Raw genomic sequence first — 10,765 nt, 5'->3', positions numbered from 1 at the left:
TGACTTGTCGAAGTTTCGTGATAAAACCAGCACGACACTTTGTGACGTAAAAAATAAATTTTTAGCCTGAGTGGTATAAACGAAATTCTTAATAGACGTAAGACCAAAATCGTGCATACAGAGAACGTCCAAATCTGACTTCGTATGAGGAAGTTATGATTTTTCTAAGATTTTGCATAGCAGTACACCGCCTGGAAATCGAATTTTAGATCGATGAGTTTTTAGCCAACATAACCTAAACATGAACTGAAGATCTTGTTAACAGGAGCTCAACGATATCAAGACAGTCAAAAACGGACGTCAGATGACAACGTTGTGAAATTTTAGTGGACGTTAACTATCTAAGCATGTTAAAATACAACTTTAAAAATAAATTCAAAATTAGCCGACGGAGTCGAAACGAAAGTTGTAGATCACGTCGCTACCTACGTGTGGATATAAAGAACTTCAAAACCAGAGTTCGCATGTGAAAGTTACGGAATTTAGAAGTTAAGTAAATTATGTGTGGATGCGAGGTTGGCACGTGGCGCAATCCTGACCCTCTCTTTCTCCCCACGGCTTCGCATGCAATGATGACACATCCCCCTCGTACGCGCAGCATAGGGCTTCGTGCGCCCCACGTACTGAGTACGCCCATCATACTCCAAAGCTACCCCAACGTAGTTCAAGGAGTCAACCGTGTGGATCACCTTATTTTCTCACACCTTTCCCATTCTTTCTCTCTCAATACCTTCAAACTCTCCCTCCGATTCCCTAGTACATTCCAAGTGCTAGAGGCCAGTCCCGGAGCACCAGGAGGCTCCAAGAAGAAGAGCTTTCGGCTCGGAAGTTCTGCCCCTGCAGAGCCCGACACCTAGCTAATACCCCTTGTAAGTAAGTTATGATTACCCTAGTTTAAGTATAACTAATATATAAATTGATTATTGTTATTATGAACCAATAAACAATACATGTGCTGAGTATTATAAATTATACAAATGTTATTCTAATACATTTTAACTGCTCACGGTACGGGGAATCTGGATTGAAGAGCCGCTTGGGTTGTTTATAATTCCATTAAATAAGTTGAAATGTAATTTTTCGTGGGTTTACAAGGGCAATATCGTGTTTCAATTAAAAAATAAGAATTGAATTCAGTTCTTACCAAACAACCATAGGAACGATAAAATCATAAAATATCTCAAAAATGGATTTAAAGGAATCTCCCGTAATTCGATTCCATTGACACACAACATAATGGAATTTGGGATTCTAATTCCTTCGAAGTCCATAAACCAAACACACCAAGGATGTCTCTAAACAACATCTGATGGGAAAACAAAAGAAAAAAAACAAGGTGTAATACAGAGATAAATGAAACACAAAAACAATCGTATGACTTTTCAAACACATCTTTAAAAAAAACATAATACCATGTAGAGTTGCGAGGTATGCTAAAGCCCATAAACATTTTTATTGATATAAAATACACCATCTCAAAAATGACAGCTGGCGTACACGAAATTAAGTCATGTGACTGGTGTACACGTATATAGTATTATAAGTAACTTCATCGAGCATATGTTCAAGAACATATCCGGTTACAACACATCGAGGAATCTTATCCCTCATCTCACATTTTCCACTAGCATTCTTTTTACAGATAAATCTTTACAGTCCTCGTTACATGTAAAATCATCCTGACAAGGATTTTTTGTGTCTACAGATTGGCATTTCCTTGGTTCTTTCCCTGATGCTTCTGTCCAAGTCGTCAAAGTCTCATCTGCAACAAAACAATCCATCACCAGTCAAGCATACAAATTTACAGTTATTTATTCTCTGAAAATCACATTAATTCATCATTTTCATCTTAATGTATATATCACTTGTACTTATCCTTTGTATTCATGATAATTATGTATAATGAATAAAGGGCCCTCACCCATATACGATACATGTACAGTTGATTAATATTTTTTCTATAATATCCACTTTGAGAATCCAAAAGCATCATTAATCATGTATTTTCCATAGTTATTATTAAAAACAAAGCTTAAAGAATCAACATGTATGAGAAAAAACTTTATATCTGAACATGTAACAAAAAGAATATAAAAAGCAATAACATTGCATAAGCAAAAAGCATAAAATAGGAATTAGGAATAAAGTAAAATGGCTGTAACAAAGAGGGCCAGAAGCAGCATGAACACAAATAAAAAATTTCCCATTTTGATATCTTATTACAAGAAACAATTTATATATATGTAAAGCACCACACCCCAACCCCTTATATAGGAGACTCATTGCGCTCCCTATTGTTACGTATAGATAAACACCACCTATGGATCATTTATTATTGGTAATTTAGGCACGTTTTCAAATTAGTGGTTTAAAAAATTCAATTGAAGGACATGTAATCCACAAATTAAAAATTCCATTCAAATGTAACATCACATAACCTATATTCAAAGTTCAAACATTTATAAATTTTTTGAAAATTAACAAAATCACATAAACTGACTTCACGGTTTAGAATTATAATTAATTATTTACAAACAAGTATTACATTATCACAAATAAAATTTAAGGACATAACTTTTACAAACAATCATATGCCTTTATATAAAAATATAAAGCATTACATAATGTTAAGTAATAAAAATTAAGGGCTTCTAAAATTACCAAACAAAAGTTAGGTTAAAACCTAATTGCATTTGACAAATAACCAATTATTTACATTTACTTAATCAAATATAATACGAACTTATGGACTACAACAAATAAAAAATAGCGAACAACATGAATCGAACTTATGTTTGGTTGGAGATTAAAGTGTATCGTTGTTTCTTTTTTCTTCTACGTAAGCGTTGAAAGTTGAGAGAGCCAACAAAATGGGTTATATTTATTTTCCAGCTTCATTTACTCCTTAGCCCAAAGTGACCGCAAATTAAACCGTACAAAACATATTATTACAAGAGATCTCATTGGAATCTTTACATGTGTCCAATATTAAACCGTACAAAACATATTATTACAATAAATCTCATTGAGATCTTTAAATATGTCCACTTCCGAAAGAAACTCTAATTTTTCTATTACCCCATTAATATTTGTTATTATAATGACTTACAATTAACTGTTTTATAATGGTAAAAATGACGGCTATATAATTTTTCATTTCTGTGAAAAAAAACATCCCTTTTTCTTTAAAAAAAGCTGATCCCCATTTTTATTTCTAATACTGCTAAAAACTAGATGGTTATCATTTGCTTCTCAAGGGGCAGAATATGTTTGTTAAGTATTTGTGTTGTGCATGTGGAATAAGTTGTGTTTAGAAATAGACATAGACAGGTTACACATGCATTTCATTATATTAATGAAGCTGTGAGGGGTTAGAGTAGGATACTGAAATGAATTCATTACATTAGGTTAAGAAAGAAAGAAACGAAAAGGCTGACAATTGATCACACATTTTTGAAATACATTTAAAAAACAACTCCATTTCAAAAATGAATCTCGCTCTGCGGGATATGGATTTGTAATAAGGGATTATTGATCAATTGTTTTGGTCATTTGTGATGCGTCTTGACAGTTTGGTCCGTCGTGGGTTATTGTAAAGAGAGTACATTGTTATTCTTAATATTTACACCTATTTTGTCTTTTTGCAAATGAAACTTATATAAATATCACATAGCAGTGCGAATGTTGAGAACATTAATCTCAGCACCAATGAAGTTTTTTTGGGAGGTTTGATTGTAAGAGTATCCTGCAAACTGAAGCTGTAATAGTAAGAGTGATCAGATAAAACTCTTGTAGAGCAGTTATGAAGAAACTGAAAGATAGATCATCCATGAATGAAATTGCTACAGTTTTTAAGAAAAAGCGGTTACTAAAGCCATGCAGATGATTTTCTGTTGTTTGCTCCCATATGAAGTGTATGTAGGAGCATAATCAAAAACTAAATGTAGGGGCATTAAGGTCAAACACTGCATTTATGCCAAATAATGTTATTTTTTCATATTTCAACCAAAAAAATGCATTATGGTCACAAATATTATACAACTTTTTGTAAGGACTATTTCTTCACTTTCTAAATTACTAATTTTTAACAGATGGTCAACCATGCTACATGCCACATCTCATATCTCAAATGGTTAAATTCAAGAATCATCCATAAAAACAAAAAAGGTTTTTCAAAATATGCATATTTTGTTATTTTCTATAAGTTGACGTAATCTATAAGACCCTATCCTATGATCTACAAAGCTATAATGTCTAACATTTTAAACATTGAAGGATATGAAGTCCATAACGCTAGCTTTTTGACCACATAAAGTGCAAAAGAAACAAAATTTAAGGAGACTTTGTTAAAAATTAAGGCTTGTATTTACTATTTATCGCAAAAGGATCAAGTTCCATTTTATTTTCTTAAACTTTTATAAAAAATAGCTATATAGTATATCTAAGCATGTTATAAATATCTATCATTTTATTTTCTTAAATATGTATAAAAAATAATTTACTATAACACTAAAAGAAAATGAGTGTTACCTGAATCGGATTGACCTTTCGCTGGTAATACATATCAGCAGAGTCCGGAAACCCACCAACAACCCGACCCATTTTCGCACACGCCTTCGAATCGTGGATACAGGAACTGATTTTCCGCCAAGAGCTATCACTTGCAACCCGATACTTTGTTTTCAATCCAGTAAGATCCAGTAAATTGTTTTCACCATAGATTTGTACAACCTTGTAAGATCCAGTAAAAATACATATACACTGTGTGTATATGTTTCATGTTTATCCCACTTTGTTATGTGTCTGCGGTTTTCGTATGAAAATAGATGAAATTACAAAAATGCCCTCATAAGTTCAAAAAAAAAAAAAAAAAAAAACTATTGTTCTAACACTTACAATCACTGTTTCAAATCAGCTCACGAAAAAGAGGCAACAACCAGACAACTTGTAGCTGGAGATCAAAGTGACAAACTGATTTAGGGCAAATCAATAATCAAATCCAAAGAAGGTAATTTGAGTCACTGATGAATGAAAGATATCTACCTTCTGAACGTATAAACACCAAAAACGTTTCCCAGCAGAGGAGGCAGGTAAAGAGAGGACGAAGATGGAGGGTATTGTTGAAACGTCAACCCACCGGTGACATCGCGGACCTGCTCCTGTCTATTTGAAATATATAAGAAAGTAGCTTCAGAACCTGTTTCAGCTGCTTGGCCTCACATTAGGATAAACCTCCGATTCACACTGTTTATGGAGTACGTTTGAATAGTTGGATAAGTCGTTACTTTTGCATACCTGAATTCTTATCAGTTAATCATTTCAGCTACTTGGCCTCACATTAGGATAAACCCCATTAATGAACAATCTGTGAAGAACATGAATTCTAAGAATTAGGAGTGAATGAGGAAGCGAGAGACATGAAAGCATGTAAAAGTTTAACCATTTAATTATTAGAAAATATACCTGATTAGTTACAATCCTAACTGCGAATTCCGAATATAAAAAAAAGCCAATTGTGAAATTAATCAAATAGATCAAATTCATCCTTAAATGATTGATATACCACTCTATCAAAGTGGCTGTAAATGCTAACAAATATGCAAATGAATGCTTATGATGATGACGTAACATGCATGTATGAGGTAATTTGATGTCCATATTTCCATAGGCAGACAACAAAACCCAAGTAATTTCAAAATTTATACTTAGGGCTTACAACTTACTTCTCAAAAGTTTGTCTATCAGAAGGGAAGACTTGAAGAAATTAGGGCTTAACAGTACCTATACAGCAACACAGGGCTGCTTTATTCTGTATCGGCGTCTGATTTTCCCCTTTATTCGTTTCTGTTAACACACAGCAAAACACGGGAATGGTCGCCTTGAACAGAGTCGACCGGTGCGGTTGGTGCCGGCTTTAACTGCTAAAGAGAATGTAGCTCATCGTTGGTATATGCCTTGACCATCACATGCGTTTGAATCTTCGGCAGTCCATTCCCACCACCGCTACCTTTTCTGGTGGCGACACTTGCATTTTCTGTTCAATGCCATCTCGATCGATCGATCTCTAAAGAAAGATGAAAAGGACTTTGAGAGAATATTGGATTTTAAGAGGGTAGAAGAAGGTTGGAGGTGGATATTAGCGAAAGTAGGCGATGGTGGACATGGGAGAAAATCATGGTCGCAGTTTGGACTTAGACTGAGAGAAGAGCACACGAACATGACCGGTGAGAGGCAAACGAGACTTTTGACGACTGCGGCCACCGCAGCCGTCGCTGCTGCGAGACCGCAGGGGGTGACTGTTGATGTACCGAGAGTTCAGCAACACGAAGCCACCGAGTTTGACGGGACGCAGGATCCGATCGCTGAGATGAGATGGATTTCTGATATTGAGGGATGTTTCTATACTTGCTCGTGTCCGGAGCATTTGAGAGTTCGGTTTGCACTGAACCAGCTTTGCTTGGGGGAGAAGGACTGGTGGAAGTTTGTGTCGGCAGACTTCACTACGGCAGAGCTTACTGTGGTGACCTGGGAGAGGTTCACCATGATGTTTCGAGATGAGTATGTTCCCCCTATGGAGAGGGAACGTCTAGCTTAGGAGTTCTTGTCCTTCAAGCAGGGAACTGAGTCTGTTACGGTGATTACGAGGATGTTTCGTAAGAAGGCTTTTTCCTGAGCACGTGTCGACTGAGTAGGCACGTATGAGTCGATACTTGAGCATATTGAGGAGGGATATCCGTGAGTTCGTGGCGAACGCGTCATACCAGACATTTTCCAAGCTCCAGGAAAATACCCGAAAGAGAGAGATTGAGTTGGAGACTCAGGTCAGGGAGGAGGCCGAGTCTCAGAGGAGGGACATGCGACCGACACAGGCGCAACCGGTAGCCAAGCGGGCTTTGCCCGCTGATTCAAGATCTGGGGGTCTGAAAGGCCGCACTTGTGGGAAGTGCGGCAAGAGCCATGAGGGAGTGTGCAGAGTTGGGGTGTGTGTTACAAGTGTGGGAATGAGGGACACTATGCGAGGGATTGTCCCCAGGGATTCATGGTTTGCTTCCATTGTAACCAGACCGGCCATCGGAACGCCGAGTGCCCACAGCTGCAGCAGAGATCGACACAGGGATCTGCACCTGCTGCCTGAGCTACTGAGGTTCGGCCGGTGAAGGCCGAGGCATCGATGGCTCCCGGGAGAGCCTTCCAGTTGACAGTGGAGGAGGTCCGCGCAGCGCCTGATGTTGTGGCTGGTATGCATTATTTCTTTTATTTATGCTGAGTTATGAGATTTTGTGCTTATATTGCGATATGCATATGTACTTTTCTTGTGAGTTTTGTACCTGCTTTGGTGTTATTTGACTCGGGTGCAAGTCGGTCATTTGTATCTTTAGCATTTAGTCAGCACATCAGTACCCAGCGGGAGGCGTTGAGTCGACGTCTACGAGTTTCCATAGCTGAAGAGCGAGCGGTGTATACCACTGATGTGATTCGAGGATGTGTGCTTGAGATTTTCGGCGTTGAGTTTCCGATTGATTTGGTCCCGATTACAATGGGAGATGTTTGTGTCATCGTGGGCATGGACTGGTTGATCAGGTTTGGAGCGGTTATCGACTGCAAGCGACAGCTGGTGACCATACGAGACCCTAGTGGGGGAGTTCTTACGATTTATGGTGAGGGTACCCGTTCTGGATCAACATTTTGTTCGGCTGCCAGAGCGAGACAGAGTTTACAGCATGGCTGCAGTGAGTTTGTAGCCTATGTGATGGATACGCGAGTGGCCGCTGAAAGGCTGAGTTCGATTGATGATGTTCCAATAGTGCACGAGTTCCCGGATGTTTTTCCCGAGGAGCTGTCGGGTGTACCTCCCGAGAGGTAGGTTGAGTTCCGCATCGATTTGGTTCCGGGGGCAGCACCTATCGCCAAGGCGCCAGAGATGCAGTAGTTATCCTCACAGCTTCAGGAGTTGTTGGGGAAGGGTTTTATTAGACCGAGTAGCTCACCGTGGGGAGCGCCGATCCTTTTTGTCAAGAAAAAGGATGGTTCACACCGGATGTGCATTGATTATTGGGAGTTGAACAAGTTGACGGTCAAGAACCGTTACCCACTACCGAGGATCGATGATTTGTTCGATCAGTTTCAGGGAGCGTCTTGGCTCTCCAAGATTGATCTGAGGTCGGGATATCATCAGATGAGAGTGCGGGATGAGGATATCCAGAAGACGGCGTTCAGAACTCGTTATGGACATTACGAGTTCGTGGTGATGCCTTTCGGGCTCACCAATGCACCGACGGCGTTCATGGATCTCATGAACAGGGTGTGTAGGCCGATGTTGGATTGTTCGGTGATCGTGTTCATTGATGATATATTGGTGTATTCGAGATCCAGATAGCAACATGATGAGCATTTGAGGGAGATCCTCAGAGTTCTGAGATTGGAGAGGCTTTACACCAAATTCTCCAAGTGTGATTTCTGGATATGAGAGGTCCAGTTCCTAGGTCACCTCGTCAACCAGAATGGGATATTGGTCGATCCGGCCAAGATTGAGGCGGTTATGAGGTGGGAAGTGTCGAGATCGCCCACCGAGATCAGGAGTTTCCTAGGGTTGACAGGCTATTATCAGAGATTTATCAGGGATTTCTCGAAGATTGTCGTGTCACTCACCAGGTTGACCCGGAAGGGTGTTGCTTTTTCATGGGGTCCAGAGCAGCAGACCTCGTTTGAGACATTTCGCCAGAGATTATGCGAAGCCCCGGTGTTAGCTCTCCCGGAAGGGATGGAGGATTTTGTGGTATACTATGACGCATCGATATCAGGATTGGGTGCAATACTTATGCAGAGGGGGCATGTGATAGCATATGCATCGAGGCAACTAAAGCCTCATGAGACGAGGTATCCCACCCACGATCTGGAGTTGGGGGTAGTAGTGTTCACCCTCAAGATGTGGCGTTACTATTTGTATGGGGTTCGGTGTACCATATACACGGACCACAAGAGTTTGAAGTATTTGATGGATCAGCCCAATCTGAATATGCGTCAGAGGAGATGGTTGGACATGGTAAAGGATTACAATTGTGAGATCCTGTACCACCCGGGCAAGGCTAATGTTGTAGCTGATGCCCTGACCCGTAGGGCGGAGAGTGCCCCGATTCGAGACACTTGTATGCAGTTGACAGTGATGACTCCGGTGTTGGACACCATTCGGGAGGCCCAGGTGAAAGCCGTGAGGCCGGAGAACCGTAAGAGAGAACGGGTGATTGGGCAGGTACCAGAGTTCGTTACCGATAGCCGCGGGCTTATGACCTTTCAGGGTCAGATTTGGGTGCCGTATGTAGCCGGGGCGCGCACCACATTGATGGAGGAGGCGCATACATCGAGATTCTCGATCCATCCTGGGGCCACTAAGATGTATTTGGATATGAAGAAAGATTATTGGTGGCCCTGTATGAAGAGGGATGTAGCATGGTTTGTTGAGAGGTGTTTGACCTGTCGCAGGGTTAAGGCCGAGCACTAGCGTCCGCATGGCAAGTTGCAGCCACTTGAGGTTCCCCAATGGAAGTGGGAACAGATTTCTATGGATTTCATCACCAAATTGGCGAGGACCGCGAGGGGTGTCGATGCAATTTGGGTGATCGTCGACCGGCTGACGAAGAGCGCTCACTTTCTTGCTATCAGTGAGAGTGTAGCACCCGGTTCCTGGTACGTAAATGTTATTTGAGTATTTCCTTTCTTTTAGCCTTGGACTCGGTGAGTCATAGGTCCGACTCGCCGAGTGGATGCGGGACCCGGGACACGTTTAAGTTGGCGACTCGGCGAGTCCATATCCTGGACTCGGCGAGTCATAGCTGTTGGATGAAACCCTAAGTTTCAGGGGTTTGCACCCTATTTAAAGGACTTATCAGCCCCAAGCCGGCCCCTATTGACCCTTAAAGCCCTGTATCTCTCGTTCTAAGCTATTCTTTGAGAGTTTGAGGTTAGTGTGTGTGTTTTTGAAGGTTTGGAAGGAGGAAGGAAGTAGATCCAGAAGAAGGGAAGCCATCCAGGCATTATTTGTGTTCTTCCAGCAGTTCCTTTGAGGTATAACCCGTTTTCCCCTTGATTCTATGCTTAAAACTTCATTTGGGTCCTTCTTTGTCAAATCCCCAAGCTTGTATGTGCATTGTATGTCGTAATAAGATGTTTGGCCTCTGGATCTAAGCAAGATTGAACTCCAGGAGCTCAGATCTGTTAGCTTTATGGCCCCATGTTGTTTGTTAGCCCTAGATCTACCCTTTTGAGACATTTTGAGCCCTAAAATCCATATTGGTGAATATCCACACGTAAAGTTGGAAACTTTACGTGTGATTCGTGTCCTAGAAGTCCAGATCTGTGAATGGCATGGACTGGAATCGAGCAAATCTGTGAATTTAGTGGATGCATGGCAACGACTCGGCGAGTCATTCATATGACTCGACGAGTCTGTTCGCGAGTCTCCGAGTTTGTCCCCTTTTCGTAGTGTCGAGTGAGCAGTGAGTCACGGGGTGTGACTCAGTGAGTCGGAAGCTTAACTCATCTATGGAGGTACTCGGCGAGTCAATGCCCTGACTCGGCGAGTTCAAGGCAATCTCCTTAGATCAGGAACAGACTCGGCGAGTTGTTCATACAACTCGGCGAGTCTCAGCATAAGTGTTCTTCGGACGAAGATGGACTCGACGAGTTGTTCATACAACTCGGCGAGTCTTAGCATCAGTGTTCATCGGATGAAGATGAACTCGACGAGTTGTTCATACAACTCGGCGAG

The 10,765-nt window shown here is 40.9% G+C and overlaps 1 long non-coding RNA gene across 5 annotated transcripts in view; it reads right to left on the bottom strand.

Annotated features, from left to right (window-relative positions):
* Positions 1 to 6,377, bottom strand: part of LOC145074925 (uncharacterized) — a 12,427-nt gene extending 6,050 nt beyond the window's left edge. The window contains exons 1-6 of one of the 5 annotated variants that reach the window (XR_013692191.1): positions 5,782 to 6,374; positions 5,296 to 5,365; positions 5,044 to 5,159; positions 4,897 to 4,951; positions 4,531 to 4,803; positions 1,466 to 1,762 (exon numbers count right to left, since the gene is read on the bottom strand). This is a non-coding gene — a long non-coding RNA (uncharacterized LOC145074925). Of the gene's footprint in view, positions 1 to 1,465; positions 1,763 to 2,650; positions 3,759 to 4,530; positions 4,804 to 4,896; positions 4,952 to 5,043; positions 5,164 to 5,295; positions 5,366 to 5,781 lie in introns of those variants that run through there. The other 4 variants (XR_013692188.1, XR_013692189.1, XR_013692187.1 and 1 more) reach the window with 4 other exon arrangements.
* Positions 6,378 to 10,765: the final 4,388 nt, after the last annotated feature.

The sequence above is a fragment of the Lactuca serriola genome, chromosome 9 (genome assembly GCF_051521515.1).
Source record: "Lactuca serriola cultivar US96UC23 chromosome 9, Lser_US96UC23_V15, whole genome shotgun sequence".
In the NCBI taxonomy this organism is placed as follows: domain Eukaryota; kingdom Viridiplantae; phylum Streptophyta; class Magnoliopsida; order Asterales; family Asteraceae; genus Lactuca; species Lactuca serriola.
The sequence above is the reverse complement of the archived record's forward strand: the minus strand, read 5'-3'. Positions and strand labels throughout refer to the sequence as shown.